This window comes from Equus asinus, chromosome 8 (assembly GCF_041296235.1).
Source record: "Equus asinus isolate D_3611 breed Donkey chromosome 8, EquAss-T2T_v2, whole genome shotgun sequence".
NCBI classification, from domain to species: Eukaryota; Metazoa; Chordata; class Mammalia; order Perissodactyla; family Equidae; genus Equus; species Equus asinus.
Genome location: NC_091797.1, coordinates 43,898,041 through 43,914,319, shown reverse-complemented (window position 1 = coordinate 43,914,319; position 16,279 = coordinate 43,898,041). Strand labels below are relative to the sequence as shown.

Below are 16,279 nucleotides of genomic sequence, written 5' to 3'. Positions count from 1 at the left end.
TTTTAATAGTTTTTAACTCTCTATTGATATTCTTATTTTGTTAATATATCATTTTCCTGATTTCATTTAGTTATCTGCTTTCTCTTGTAGCTCAATAAGCTACTTCTCCTGGTCTTTATAGACTTTATTTGTATAGGGGAAGACCTTCACCAATAGGCCTGGCTAGAGGTTCTGAAGACCTCTTAGAGGTGTGTCTTCGCTGAGCTCTTGCATGTAATTTCCCAAATAGAGAGGTTTGTCAGTTGCTTTACCCAAAGCTCATAATCTCTTGCTCCCTCTGGTGATTATCTGTGGTGCTGCAGGTTCTGTGATGCTGCAGCAAGCTGCCAAGCTCTCCTTTGTTCTCAGCAGCCCACAGGCATCCAAAGTATGGATGAAGGTCCCCTGTCAGCACTCCTAGTCAAGTGAGACAGAAACCAGTCCCTTGTGCAGCCTCCCCCTCAAAAGCCAGAATGTTGGTCATACATCTCATTTTTCTTTTTCCTTCCCAAGGGAGAAACAGTAAGTTGAACATTTTCTCTGGATTTTGCTGAGCTCTGCCAGCTTGGAGGAAAGTCTATAGTGGGTAAAATGCAATGGCTTTCCTTATCCATTTCAATGTGCCTGTTCTTGGCTTTGCTCTTGCTTGGGGTCTTGCAACTTCTTAACTGATTTCTGGAGTTCTCATAAAGGCTTTTTGGACCTTTGGATATATTGATGTTAAGTTAGTATCTCTGCCAGGGAATAAGTTTTGTGGCTTCCTATTCTGCCATCTTGCTGATGTCACTCCTTGCCAGCATTATAGTTTGAAGCTCTAGAGTTTATACTTGCTATTTATTTTAGGAGAGTGCTTCTGATGGTGTGTTTTCTTTTCCTGGGAACATTTTACTCCTTTTTTCTATATGGATTTCATCTTAAGCAATAAGTTGATGCTATTTAATAGTCAAACATTTCTAACACTTGGCTATGCCTCTCTCAATTCCTTTCTGCTGATTATCAGGATGGTCACATGACTGAACACTGGCATGTTCAGTGACAATTGTGATAACTTCTATCTACAAGGAGAGGAGTTTGGGTATGGGACTCACACTAAAAAACTGAACAGATAATACATGAGGATTTTTTGACCTATAATTTCAAGATTTATAGGAAAAGAAAGATTCAAGAAGTCCAATTCACCAAAAGCTGGAAATATAAAAAGAAATCAATAGTTATTATTTTATCATTGCAAACAAATTCTGTCAATTATTTTCTTTGAAGTGATAGGCTGATTTAATTTTTAAGAAAATGTCTGAATATATCATAGTTTTGTCTGTTACTTACTCTTTCAAGTAAAAATGGTGTTCCATGAAAAAAAATCAGGTAGATTAGTTCATAACTCAAATTATTATTTGCACAGGTGAGAGCTAATAAAATTATATTTTTTAAGGATATTCGTAAGTAAAATATTTTTTTTCCTGAATGTTTGGCACTTATGGACACAATAACTGCCAGCACCGCTTGGTCACTGCCTTAATCCACAGGAGGCACCAGCAGTTTTACCTACTGTCGTTTTTCAAAGCAAACAAAACCTTGATATTATTATGAAAATATTGCTGGCCTCACCCATACCCTGAAAGTGTCTCAGGACCCCCAGGTGTCCAGGCACCACACTTTGAGAACTGATGATTAAACATATTTCTGGGGATTTGAGGGACAAAGAGCCGAGGTTGCCTTGGAAGTTTTGAACCCAGATGCCAGGCACATGGCAGGTTGTGAACTAATGTCTGTTGAGTGGACTAAAGAATCCATAATTCTATAAATATTTGCTTAATGAGTGAATGTGGTGATATGGGGAAGCCAGGTGGAGAGAACGTGATCTAGAGGAGAGAAAACACACTTTTTGGAATCAACAAAATCTGTTTTCAAGGTCTGGCTTTACCACTCAGCAGCCGTGGATTTGATTCTGCTGCCCCTCGGTTTCATCAGTAAAGTGGAGATAATGATATATAGATTTATGGCAAAAAAATTTAAATTGGACTAAATGAAATTATGTGAATAAAATCTTTAATAGAATTTTGGGTACGTAGAGGTGAAGAAAACATGGAGACACAAAGTCAGTTTCTGCTATTTTGACTTAATGTGGGCTTACCATAGGAAAGTGTAGACCGTAGACGTGTTTGGGAGCTGTTCCTCCAAATCCTATTTAGTGGGTCGACTATTCCGACAGGGGAGACTAATGACGGTAAAAAATGAATCGATACCTCTGTGGGAACGACGATCTACATCAATAGAAAATAAGAAGTGAGTACATCCCGTTTTCCAGGTGTGAGGCTCTTTTGAGCGCGGGACTAAAAGATATTTGGAAATATCTCGAAGAACTAGTAACCCTGGGTCAAGAAAACTGTAAATCCAGAAAGTAGCCTGGCTCGGGCAAAGAAATTAGATGATTCCTTTAGAATCCGGCCAAAGGTTGGTTTTCATCGCCTTCTTAGCGCAGTGGGCAGCGCGTCAGTCTCATAATCTGAAGGTCCTGAGTTCGAGCCTCAGAGAGGGCAGCTGTTTTTTTTCTTCCCTCTGGCGTCTGGAAGCATGTTCATTTTTCTTGTATTTGTTCTAACCACAAAAGATAACCACAACTCCTTTTAGAGATAAGACAGAGCATCCTGGATAGCTGCATTTATTTGAAGCTGGGACGTAGTTTTTTCTGTCCTGAAATATCAAGAAAGTAAAACTATGTTAGTGCCAGACCTTTCTCACAGTAATCGTTTCAGGGCTTCATTCAACATGAGCTTCGCACAACAGCTGTTTTCTGAGAGGTTCTGGAGACGCGCCGCTTTGGTGGCCTTGAGGCGCGGGAATCCTTAGCAGTCCTGAAAAACGAGGTGGAGCATAAAGCTAGTTCCGAAATAACCACCTGCCCAAAACAGCTAACAGTGCGGAGTGCTGGCTGGCGCCTGCAGCGTCCACGCCCGCTTTCTCGGGCTGTGCTTCTCTTTTTCCCTCCTGGTTGGTACCCGCAGCTTCCCAGTTCACTACCTCAGAGTTTTACACCTCAGTGCAGGTGTAGGAAACATTGATCTTTTTTTGGTCTGTTTTTAATTTTATGGGTACATAGAAGATAGGGAAATATTGGACATCTTTGAAGTGTGGTAAATCGAATCTTTCTGATTTTTTCCCCCTGTAATTCCACACATGACAGGGCTGGCGATGTCTTGACCAACGCTCCAAAAGACTGTATGTAGATGATGAAAGAAAACAGGGGAAAAGAGATGCGGGATCCCAAAGCAGCTGGAGATGCTCAAAGAGCAAAAAGGTCTGTGTGGTGTTGGGCGGTCATTTTCATCTCCCTGCAGCAATGCAGGGTGCTGTCTGAAGGGTGGGCCCGCAACTCTCTGTTATAGAAACCGAGAGAAGTCAATTTTAATGGTAACAAAACCTCTCTGCTAACTGGTTTTGGGATTTACGTGGGATTTGACCTGGGAAACAAGGAAGTCCAATGACGGGGACCTAGAGAAGCTAGACTAAGAGAAAACAGGCGGGTCTAAGGTCTCGGAGTAGATCTGGCCTTGGAACAGAAATTGCAAATCGCTAGAGAGTCGGGCAGAGGAAGCTTCTAACACCCAACAGAATTTATAGAAAATGAATTCATGCAGGAAGAGAGGAAGAGAGGAAGAAAGAGAGTGCTGGAAAGTGTCATTAACGAGGTGTTTTCCCACCTGTCTGGGATCCCATCATCACCATCCTTGGCTCTGTATTTCAACTGTAATGCCTGAGTCCTGAGCAACAGCCTCAGAAACCCTTCAAAATTATCAAAGGAGACAAAGAAGCTATTCTCATGTGCCACACACAGAACCTGGATACTTTTTCTCTTTTGTTTTAGAGGCTCCTGGAGATAAAAACACATAGACAAAAACTTCCCAGCAGAAAAGCAATTCCACCCTATCTGTTCTCTAAACCTATTAAGATCAACACAGACAGAGGAAAGAATTCACTGAGCAGAACTGAGCAGTGGGACAGTCCCTGCATTTTGACTCTCCCTCACAGCCTTTCCACTTCTTTAACTTGAACCCAAGCCCCCCATACCCCAAGATTTCTGAGGGTGAAGCTCAGGATGTGAGGGAGCCTTGGGATCATTGCTCACAGACTTCAAATTGTTGAATAGTCTAAAAGAAATGAGAAAATTATCATGTCTTTCAGATCCATAAATGCCACACCCCCTTGAGTTTTAAGGCATTCAAGGGGAAGTCAGGACTGGAATTACTGCCAATCATCTCAAAGAGTGCCCTGAGCAAGAGCATGGGGACAATCAATTACTTTGTTGGCTCCATCACAATTTATAGTTCATAGTTTTGTGGAAGAGAGCATGCCCATCTGGGGAAGGCCACACAGAGAACTGCCTGGTTAATTAGTACAGGTATTTCAGAATGTTCTGAAGCTCTTGTATTTTAAAAAGTTATGACCATCAATTGACTGTTGACATTGTGGCTGTTTAGGAGGTGGCTTTGGGGTTGGCATTCCAGGCTCCGTGTTCACTTGGCCATTCTCAGTGTGCCTAGTTATGTGTAAGTGGAAAAAACGCATACACAGAGAAAATTTTTCTATGTAATTTTTTATATATAAAATGTTTATATGTAATTCAAGATACGCCTTTTTTTTTAGTTTAAAATTCCAATGAATTATTTTGTTCTTTAGACATGAAAGGGATTGTGGTATTTTTTATTCATTTGTTTTGGGTGTGTTGTTTGTTCATTTTTAATTTTATTTTTCCTTTTTTCTGCCAAAGTCCCAGTACATAGTTGTGTATTTTTAGTTATGCGTCCTTCTAGTTGTGGCATGTGGGATGCTGCCTCAGCATGGCTTGACAAGCAGTGCCATGTCTGCGCCCAGGATTCAAACAGGCAAAACCCTGGGCCGCCGAAGCAGAGTGCATGAACTTAACCACTCAGCCATGGGGGCGGCCCCTTTGGGTGTTTTTTTAGAGTTGTTGAACAAAATAATTGTTAGAAGGAAATCAAGGTTCAGTTTTAACTTTCAATACACAAAATCTATCTGCAGCATCTGGAAACCGTTGTTTAGGCTCCTGCTTCTTACTCTTACTGCCCCCCCCCCCCCCCCGCCACCTCACCCAATGCTGTTGGTCCATTGTGCTTCACACTCTCCATGGTCCATGTCTTCCATGAATAAACCATCGGCTCCCCCAAGACCAGCAGCAGTGGGCTTTCCCCTGTAATCTGGAGAGTTGCACATACCTCCATTGGCTCAGTTATCTCAGAGTATTGTGATAGATTCCAATTCTGACCTTCATTTACATAGGAAACTCATTTTTACTGCATATTTCTAGCAACTAGAGAGATCTCATCCCGCAAATGCTATACGTAACTGAATGAATAAATAACGTTGCTAGGATGACTCAAATAAAAGAGTGGTTAACTGAGCATTGGTGACTGGGACATCCTGACAGAAACTTGATCTAGGTCATGATAGATCTGCAGGACGTCCTCTGTCCAAGAGTTGAGACTGGGAGAAGATGTGAGGGCATTATTTCTAGAGTGAGTGGCAGGTGTAAGGATTAACATCTTTATGGAACTGCAGGTAGACCGGCACAGCTAGTGCTCCATCTGATCATAGTTCAGAGTCTGCAGGGCATGTTACAGTGACTGCATTCTATTATCTCCCTTAAGTTCCTGCACCCCAACAGGCATTGTTTGATCCTTCCACAACAAGGGCTGGAGCAGTAGTTCAGTGGGGAAATAAATGCCAGGTTTGAGATTTCTGTAGCCTGAAGAGTAACGAGAGTTCACTGCCTTCGCCTCAGGCCATTATAGCCCTGTGGGGATGAATAAGGCTGCCTGCCTTAAATTTTCCCTTTCTCTCCCCTTAGAACCTCAATCCAGCTCTTATCCCTGCTTTGAGCAGGTAAAAGTGAGAAGTACCGTCAGGGCTGGAAAACACTTTGATTTTGAAAATCTCTTTTATCAAGGTTTCAGGACTTCTGAGTATATTTAGTTCTGGGCCTGGACATTCAAACTGTCTTTGTAGATGAAAGGGAGTCCAGAAAGTTTGACTGAGATTGAGGATAAAGGATACAATGAATTCGTATTTGCCATTTTTTTTTCTTTTGCAAAATAAAGAAGCATAGAGATTACTGAGGCAATTACATTATTTTTAAATTTTATGTATTTTTTGAATAGGTGACACATTCACACTGTTAAATATTCAAGAGGTTTTCCAAAGGGGTTATAGTGTTCCCAGTGTTCAATTCCCCAGCCCAAATGCAAGCAAAGTTATCAAATGTTTGTATGTATTTCCAAGGATATTTACGGAATGTGCAAGAAATACCTAAGTGTATTTTTGTGTATCTAGCTCCTTGCTATATACTCTGTGAAAACTTGCTTTTAATGATAGACCTTGAATCTCTTTGTTTTTCTTCTTGCGCTCCTCTTCCCCATTTTAAGTCCACCAAAGATTCTATTTTATGCGTCTGCCATACTTTATTTAACTGTTCTCCTGTGAATGGGCCTTTAGGGCATTTCCAGTTTCTCCATGTTACAACTAATGCTGCAATTATTATCTTACATATATTTTATGACATATGTAAGGGTATCTGTCAGGTAAATTCCTAGAAGTGTAGTTTCTGGGTTAACTTTGATAGATTTGGCTAAATTGCCCTCCATAGGTGTTGTAGAAAATTTGGAAGGAATTGGTAGTAATGTGAATTGACCCTTGATGGTTGATGAGCAAAATATATCGCATTTCTCAGAGACTGACATTCACCTACAGTAAAGACAATTCTCAAAAAAAGTGTCATATGTTAAAATGGCCCAACATTTTTACAGGTACATTTTGGAGTGGGGGAAGATGTATAGTTCCATGCAGGTGGGTAGAAGAAAGTTGAGTCTCAGAAAGATGTAGGTCCCTGGGATTACAGTAAGAAACAAAAAATGGTTCCCGTGCCCTCTGCCTGCAGACCCTCCCACTCTCACTCCTTCTGCACCTGGAAGGAGCCACTGTCTTTCTCTCTTCCTCCCAGGACTTATCCGGCTTTCCCTTTCACAGCCATCACTGGGTCTTCATGTCCACAGGAGCCTGGTAAGGCCAGGAGCTCAGGATGCCTCATCCTCCCCATGGCCCGTCCAGTTCCCAGTAGCACCTCAGGCCAGACCCAGCATCAGGTCCCTAGAGGAGAGAGGCCCAGCCAGGACCCCTGCCAAGCCCTGTCTGAGGTGAGCCCAGATCTGCCCAGTCAGACGAGGGGCAGTCTGGGGCACAGGGTGTGTGAGGAAAGGAGCTTCGCAGCCAAGAGTAGACAGAACCCTGGATACTGACTGAAGAAAGTAATCCCAGACACTTAAACCTCAAAACAAAAGAGAAATAAAAATCAAATTGAAGAAACATGAATAAAGTAGAACTGACTTACTGTGTTCTTGGTGGCATGCTGTGAACTCTGTGAACACACTCTGCCCTGTGGCCTTGGCCACAAGCCCACTGAGTCTAAGCCATGTAGTTGGAGGCCTCGGGCTTTCTTTCCTATCCCTTTTCCCTTAGAAGCTGAATCTTTGGCAGTAATAACTTGAAGGTGCACTTTGTTTTAATAAGAAAATAGAAAATGTTTGCTCCATTCCACCTCTTTTCAAGTCTACTCCCGAAATTGCAGTTTTTTGGATGAGGAGCCAAGCAGCTAACTACGAAAAGGATATTTTAGGCCCATGCAAGGTCCCAGAGGAATGAAATCATCCAGAATGAAGGAGAACTAACAAGTGGTTAATTGCATAGAAGGGGCGGGGGGATAAAATTTCAGAGGATGAGGGGCTCTGAACACTTTCCTGTAGGGAAAAGGTCACCATTAAATGATTTTTCACTGGACTGTAACATGACCAAATTTGTGTTTTCAAAAGACAGCAGTGGTGCCTATGCAAAAGATGGTGTAGAAAGAGAGGAAAGTGAAGTTTAAAGGTCGGGAGAAGAGTTAGCGCATTACCTTAATGGAACTGGCAGAGAAGCTGAATGGATTTACAGAGCACTGGCAGTCAAGTTAGATTCATTCACCCCTTCAGCACACATTTAATAAGGGCCTCCTTTAGCTGTCAGCCTCTGGGGCCCTACATTATTAGTCTTGGAGATTCAGCTGCAATCAAGACAGGCATAAGCTTTACATTCTTGTATGGGGAGACAAAAGTAAAAATAAAATAATAAGCTAAATTATTTCGGATATGATGGAAGTAAAAGACTTGATATGATTCAGGGAAAGGTGCTCTGAGGAGATGATTGTGAGGTGAGCATAGATAATGTGAAAAGTCGGGTATGTGAAGACTCCTGAGTCTTTTAAACAGAAGGAATAGTTATGCAAAGGCCCTGAGGCAAAATTAGCTTGGATTATTGAAAGGGAAAAATTAAAAGAAGCTAGTATTTCTAATTTAGACAGAGAAGTAGAACTGACAGAATTTAGTGAAAAACTGAAAGCGGATGATGATAAAGGAAATAAAAGTACATAAGTCTCTGGCTTGGGCAATTGCATCGATGGTGGTACTTTTCTCCAAGACTGGATATTCTAACTAAAGCAGATTTGAGGAGAGAAATTATTGGGTTCTTGCTATGTCATATTAGTCCTGAAATACTCATAGGATGTGCAAGTGGAGATATCAGTGAGAGGTTATGGATGAAGATTGGAACTCAGGAGAGATGGCCCTCCAGAATATAGATAATGCTTGTAATTGAAGTTAGGACAAATGAACTGTATAGGGCTGTACTACTCAATTCAGTAGCCACTGGTGACATGTGGCTATAAAGTGTTTGAAATATGGCTAGTATGAAATGAGATGTGCTGTAAGTGTAAAATACACATCATATTTCAAAAACTTAAAATGAGAAAAAGAATGTAAAATATCTCATTAATAATTTTTATATTGGTTATTTGTTGAATTGATAATATTTTGGATATATTGTGTTAAATAAAATATAGCATTAATTTCAGTTGTTTTTGTTTGCTTTTTAATGTGACTATTAGAACATTTAAAATTATATATGTGATACATGTTTTTATTGAATAACCATGTCATAAAGTAATTATTCTGAACCTCCTTATGGGAAGGGAGTCACATTTACAGAAATATTTACATACAGTGTTCGAGTGGTCACAGATCTCCCTCAAATTAGCTTGAGATAAGAAATGACCTATGTATAGAACCTCAAAGAACATTCATACTCTAGAGAAAGAGAAAAAGTGGAGAGATTGAAGAGTTCAAGAAGAATTAACTAGTGTCATAAAATCCAATTCACATAGACGGAAAAAAGAATAATATTTCAAAAACTGTAGCATTTAAGTAAGGGAAAAAAAGTTCCCATTGGATTTTACAATTTTAAGGAGATTGTAGTGGCCTTGATGAAAGCTGTTTAATTGAAATGCCACATGCAAGCCTACTATAGTAGATTGTAGACTGAAAAGAAGGTTGGAAAAGAGAGAGATCCATGCATATTTCTCTTTATGGAACTTGGAGTTAGAGGTAAGGATGAAAATATGCCAATTTCTTGAGAGTGGATTTAGGGAATTTTAGGATTAAGGAGAATGTTACGTTTGTGTGTATATAGTGTTTGTTGTTAAATAATTAACAATCATGAATATGATATAATATCCACATTTTTTTATTGAATTTCTGATTGTTGCACACACACACAAATCTCTTTTAGGTGATTAAGTTATAAACTAAATAAAATCCACACTTTTTTATGTCTTTTAAGTCTCTTTTCATCTATAGAAGGTCTTCTCCCTTTTTTATTATTATTAATTAATTAATACACTTTATTTTTTAGATCAGTTTTAGGTTCAAGGAAAAATTGAACAGCAAGCACATAGTTCCTGATAAACAATGTCACCCTTCCACCTGCACAGTTTACCCTGTTATTAACAGCTTGCATTAGTGTGGTACATTTATTACAATTGGTCAACCAATATTGATACATTTTTATTGACTGAAGTCCATAGTTTACATTAGGGTTCACTCTTTGTGTTATGCATTCTATGGGTTTTGACTAAGGTATAATAACATGTATTCACCCATGATATCATACGGAGTAGTAGTGTGTGCCAATTAATTGTTGAAGGAGCTGAATCTTTTATCCTATAGAACTTCCCACATTTTGGATTTATTTGATTGCATCTTCTTGGTGTCCCTTGACATATTTCTTGGTCTGCTCTATTTCTTGTAAATTAGTAAGAAACAGAGGCTCATTTAGCTTCAGGTACAAATCTTTTAACAGTAAAATTTGACAGATATTGTATTCTATTTCTATTGCATCATTTTATGAGGTACATAATGTCTGGATTTCCCTCTTTTAGTCATCAATATTAACATTGATATATGGGCTCAAATGTCGTGTGTATAATATATATAATATATAATCATGTATTGACATAAGATTGATACACAATAAAATAAAATTAGAAAATATCATTGAAAGAATAAAAATAAAGGCAAACAAGAAAATATTAATTCTCAAATGCACACTTTAGAAGAAATCAAACGTGTACTTTCAGACTCCTTAGAAATAATGAAAATGGGGATTTATGATGACATATTTCTTAGGATTCTGCAGAAACTGCTCTCTAATTTAAAATTCTACCCTTAAATATTCTTTAATTAAAAACATTAAGACAAATAATCTGAGCATTTAACATAAGAAGTAAGAAAAAGAAAAAGAATATAAATAAAGCAAAAAAAGAAAAGGATGGTAAAGGAAAGGCAGGGATTAACTAGAAAATAGCAAAATATGGCTGGTCATTTGAAAAAAAAGAATAGAAAATGGAGAAAGCACAAAAAAGAAGTAAAATGAATCAGTAGCTGTTATTAAAATTTTGGAACTGAGACAGGATAATTTTTTGACGTAGTTGTATTTGATCTTCCCACACTACTCGCTAATCCCCACACCACCCGCTCCAAATGTTCAAAGCAATGGCCGTATTTTATAAAACCTTAACTATAGACACTGCTGATGCAGTAAGATTAAACAGTCCACGCAGACTATGTCTGAGTGCTCTGGAAGCTCCCATTCTAGGAAAGAGAAAAACAAACCAATAGCTTAAAAACATACTTCTGGAGGAGATAATATTTGTGAAGAAGGTAGACTAGAGAATGAGAGACTGTGTGGGCAACACTTTAGCTGTAGTTCTTGTCTGAAGAAGGAAAGTTTGAGTTGAGACCTGAGTACCTAGTAGTGCCATGCCTAGGGCAGGAGTGGAAAGGAAGAGATTTTTGGAAGCTGGAGCAAGGGTCTCTGTGAAGAACAGTAAAAATGGTATGAAGGAGGCAAAGTTTCTTGGATCTTTTCCCAGGCAAAGAAGCTCCAGACTAGGGGTTGGGGGCACGGACGACAAATCGGAGAATGGAGTCTTTGATCGTTACGGGAGTACTCTACCGCTTGAGCTAACTCATTACCAACCCACTGCCAGACAGACCACACCCCACTCACTTTCCTGGCTACTGAGGGCTGCTGGGAACTTTGGGCCTTTAACCCCAGCCAGGACCAGATTGAAGGTGGAGATTATCAGACATTGCCTTGGGCAAAGCTCTGTGAACCTATAGTATCAGGAACGGCAATTTCCTAAGAAGGTCACAGGGGGATGCCTCACTCTCACTTCCCAACTACCACCACAATTAAGATATAGAACAGTTGAATTGTGTTAAATTCCTAGGGCTGCTGTAACAGAATACCAAAAACTGGGTGGCTTAAAGCAACAAAAATTTATGGTCTTAGTTCTGGATGCTAGAAGTTTGAAATCAAAGTTTTGTTAGAGCCATGCTCTCTCTACCGGCTCTTGGGCAGAATCTTTCTTTGCCTCTTCTAGCTTCTGGTGTTTGCCAGCAATCCTTGGAATTCCTTCGCTTGTAGATGCGTCACTCCAGTCACGTGGCAGTCTTCCACCTGTGTGTTTTCACATTGTCTTCCCTCTTGGCCTTGTCTCTCTCTGTGTCCAAATTTCCCCTTTTTATAAGGACATTAGTCATATTATACTAAGGCTTACTTCAATGACCTCATTTTAACTTGATTACTTCTGTAAAGACCTTATTTCCAAATAAAGTCACATTGTGAGATACTAGGTGTTAGGACTTCAACATATCTTTTTTGGAGGAATACAATTCAACCACAAACCTGCATCATCTCAAAGCGTTCCCTCAGGGCTTTTTGCATCATCTCCCACGCACACCTTCACCAGGGTTCCATGCAACCACTGAGCTTATTTCTGTCAAAATAGACAGGTTTTGTCTGTTCTTGAATTTCATACAGTTTGTAGTATTCACTGTCTGGTTTTTTTCACTCTGCATGTTTTGGAGACTCACCTGTGTTGTTGCATGTATCAGTTGTTTATTCTTTTATTGCTGACCACTGTTCAATTCTGTGAGTATGCCAGAAAATTATTCACTTACCTGCTGATAGACATTTGGCTGGTATGAATAATGTTGGTATAAAAATTCACATAGAAGATTTTTGTGGGCATATGATTTTATTTCACTTGGGTGAACACGTAGGAGGAGAATTGTGAAGTCACATGGTAAGCATGTGTTTAACTTTACAATAAACTGCCAGACTGGGGAACTCATTTATGCTAATTAACCATATAAGGATGGAGTGAGAATACCTATTTATTTATAAATCCCCATAGGCAGGATCAGAATCAACATTTTGTAGAATTCCCCCCCCCCCCCACCCACCCAAGAAAAAGACCACCAGGGAAACAAGTTGATCCTACTAAGCTGGGAGCAAAGAAGAGCCGCAGCTTGACAGAGTCTTAGTGGTGCCTCAAAAAGAAGCAAGGTGTCAGAGAAGAGGATTTAAAGGGTTTGGGGATTGGAGTTAGTTATAAGATAGCTTAGGGTGAAAGTTAGTAAGGTCCTTCTCAGCCAGGACTGGACAGAATTTCTAAACTAGATGAATCACTGGTTCTGTCAGTGGGACTTCGTCACTGGGACAGGAAGATCTAAACAATGCTGTTAGATGAATTTGCCTTTGGTTTTATCTTGGAACAATGGGTCTGAATGAGTTAGAGTTAACATAATTTGAGCTTCGTTTGTGTTGTACAACATCGTCTGTAGACTTCTTCCCTGTTGTGACTTCACTGGGCTTTGGGAAATTCTCATTTTGTCCTCTTTCCTCACCAATGGGGCCACCCAGGAGACCCAGCTGCGGTACAGGTACGCGGGACCTTGGCTCTGAAATGGTATTTACCAAGTCTAGAACAACTGTCTGCTTTTACAAATAATAAATCTGAGGAATAAAACGACTTCTCTAACATTACACAAGCTAAAGAGAGATGGTATCTGAAACCAGGTTTGCTTTGTCAGTAACATAACTAGGACGAATGTGGCCCTTTTTACAATCATAGGGATTTGATGTCGTGAGAAGCGTGGGACCCAGCTGACCTCGGTGTTAAGTTGTGCGCGATTTTGGATTTGCGCCTTGACCTCGAGGGTGAGCAGAATCCTGGAGTTAACACACGCCGATCGCGTTAAGCCTTTTGCCCCAGCGGTCAGAATAAGGAGAGTTGAGAGACCGCACACGAACGGGTCTGTTACACTGGCGGGAAAAACAAGGAGTCAGGTGTAAACCCGGGCGTTTGGGGCGCTGACAGGCCTCCCTCCTGGCTGCCCATCTGTTTCTCAGGCCAGGCCCCTGTCGCGTTCAAAACACCAGCTCTCGCCATTTCACAATTCCACAAACCGTGAGCGCCGCCCAGCATTCTCCAGGTTGTAAAAGGCTCAGGATCTCTTCCCGGATCCCTGAAACCGTCTCCTCCAAGACCTCCATGGTGATCCGAGAGAACGTGGGTGTGTCCTCTGACCGCGCAAGAATTCCTTGGGCGCCCCAGGAGGGCGGCTTGAGAGAGGGGCCGCCCCCAGCAGCCGTATAGTCTTTGCATTCGGGCTGGAGGTTCTTTCTTTTTTTGACAAATTAAAAATACCTGTTTCAAAATTTTCACGTTCTAAGGGGCTTGCCAGTGGGTAGGTAGGAAGATCGCTGCAATTGGTCACTAAGTTCAAAGTTCGGAGGCAAGGAGAGGAAGAGTTTCCCTAAGCGCCGTGTTCGTCCCTGGAGGAAATTAAGGGGGAAACAGATGATCAGGAGGAAACGCAGTAAAATGCAGCGTTCTCTGGAGTTTTGGGAACAGCCGTGGGAATCTGCCACATCGAAAATATGCTCATTCCACCCACCGAGTTCGTGTGAGTTTACATCCCTCATTATTAGGACTAAGGACTAAAGCAGCATGTCGCTCGCCGGTTTCTGGTGGCGCGGTGATCGCAGTGCTCTGCTTTATGGCCTGAACAACCTCAGAGATTTCCGGAGTTTTTTCTTTTCCGTCTTTTTCTTCTTTTCGGGCGCCGGCTTTCAGACCACGCAAAAGGCGTAAGGAGGATATGTGTTTCCTCAACCTATTTTTTAGCAGATTTCTTTCCTTTTTTTCTTTCTCCTCAAGGCTATGTCCATGCAAGCTCTGAGGAGGAGGACGCCTCCAGCTGCCTCATCCAAGAGCATTTCCTGCCTGTGCAACGCGCGGGAGAGGACAGCAACACTGCGCGAAGGAGGATTAACAAGGGTCAGGCTGTGGGGAGGGCCGGTGGATAGAATTTCAGGAGTGAAGCGGCAAGACAGGCCAGCCCCGTGAAAAATGGGTTGAAGAGAGATGAGAGTCGACTCCAAAAGCCAGGAGGAGAAACAGGACATTAGCAAAGTGGCCCAGGCAGAGAAGCTGAACCTCTGTAATAAGGCAAGGCAGTGGGTTGAGACTCCTTTATTTAGTCAATTATTCAGTACGTAGCTACCGTGGGTGTCCCTGGGGATTCACCCTCTCCGTGGACTCTGCGTGCTGCGAACCCAGTTACCCGGGATCCGGGACAGTTCCAAAACTGAATCCTGAGGAACCGATGTTTTCCCTGCGAGAGAAATGGCCAGCCAGGCGGAAGCACGGCTCGCGGAGGGAAATTAGGTCTTCTCTTTGGAGCAGAATGTGTCAGCCTCGTCGGACAGCTGGATCCGCAGAGCTCCCAGCGAGTCTTTCAGTTTCAAGGTCATGAGTCAGAGCTTCAAAGTTGAGTCTTTCTGTGCTCCAGGTGTCAACCGCTTAACCTGTTTTAGGAAGAAGAAATGAAATGCAAAATGACTGCAAATGGAACGTATTTATCTAAAGTGTCTTTTTCAAATAGGAATATGGGAGTGGTTTCCCGAATTAGGTAAAAATGGAAAGGAGGGGGATGAATTCTCCCTTTAGGGAAAAATGGGTGGAGAACCCTTGGAATTGTGCTAGAAGCCAAGTGCAGAGGAGCCTGGGTAGATGACTTCTATCTGCCTTGACAGCAGGTGGAGAGCTAGTAGCGGTAATTGTCTTCCGTCAATTTCTCCGAGGGTGCCTAGGAGGCGATGGGAGCACAGTAGAAAGGAGGGAAAGAGACACGCCAGAGGGCGGGTGAGGTTGCATTTTTAAGTAAGGTGGTCATGAAAACCCAACGTCACTAAACACCCAATCAGGTGACAGTTGAACTTTCTTCCGCGGAATTTTATTTTGACTGAAATTTTAGGTTTAGAACAAATGAAGGATCTAACTTCTTCCAAGCTCTTGAGATGAACCGGAAAAACATCCTTCCTTTGGTGATTGGAATAATATTCGCCTTTAAATAAGTGAGCAGAGATAGAGAATTTTTGGGGCGCCTGGCCGGTTAGCTCAGTTGGTTAGAGCGTGGTGCTAATAACGCCAAGGTCGCGGGTTCGATCCCCGTACGGGCCATGTGTACTTTTTGTGCCTATGTTGTTAAACATGTTTTCATGATAGGAAAACTCTTGAGAAAAGGAGAACGTAAGTTCATGTGCGTCTGTTCATCTTTTGATGGGATAGAGAGCAGATAACTGTGATTTGTGTGCTTCCAGTGTTGTGTTCCGAGAAGATCACATGATGAAGGGAACGTAATAGCTCTGAGATTCCAGAAGAAAACGAATCAGGGAGCAACATGCAAAATAGAAATGAAAACACTAGCATAAGGACCTGGGCTTTTCATCTTTTTACCTTTACCAAGTGTCCAAATATTTCTCAGCCATGACTAGCTCCTGAGATGGATTTTCTAGTTATGCATCTGCTTACTTGCTGCAGGGCTGTCCTTGGCATGAGCAGGATGAGTAAAGCTTTTCAGAGCACCTCAGGCCCTTACCTCTGCCCCATTCTTCATTCCTATTTCCTCTCTTTTCTGTTCTCACACTTGACTCCAGAGATACCAGACTTTAGGAAATGTCCCATGCAGAACGCACAAACTTCACTACACTTTGCTTGTCCAACTGTGTA

At 41.4% G+C, this 16,279-nt stretch overlaps 2 non-coding genes across 2 annotated transcripts; both read left to right on the top strand.

Annotated features, from left to right (window-relative positions):
• The first annotated feature begins 2,443 nt into the window (after window positions 1-2,443).
• On the top strand, window positions 2,444-2,516 carry TRNAM-CAU (transfer RNA methionine (anticodon CAU)). Its single transcript has one exon. It is a non-coding gene; the product is annotated as a tRNA-Met (tRNA).
• Window positions 2,517-15,656: 13,140 nt separating this feature from the next.
• Window positions 15,657-15,730, top strand: TRNAI-AAU (transfer RNA isoleucine (anticodon AAU)). The gene has a single exon. It is a non-coding gene; the product is annotated as a tRNA-Ile (tRNA).
• Window positions 15,731-16,279: the final 549 nt, after the last annotated feature.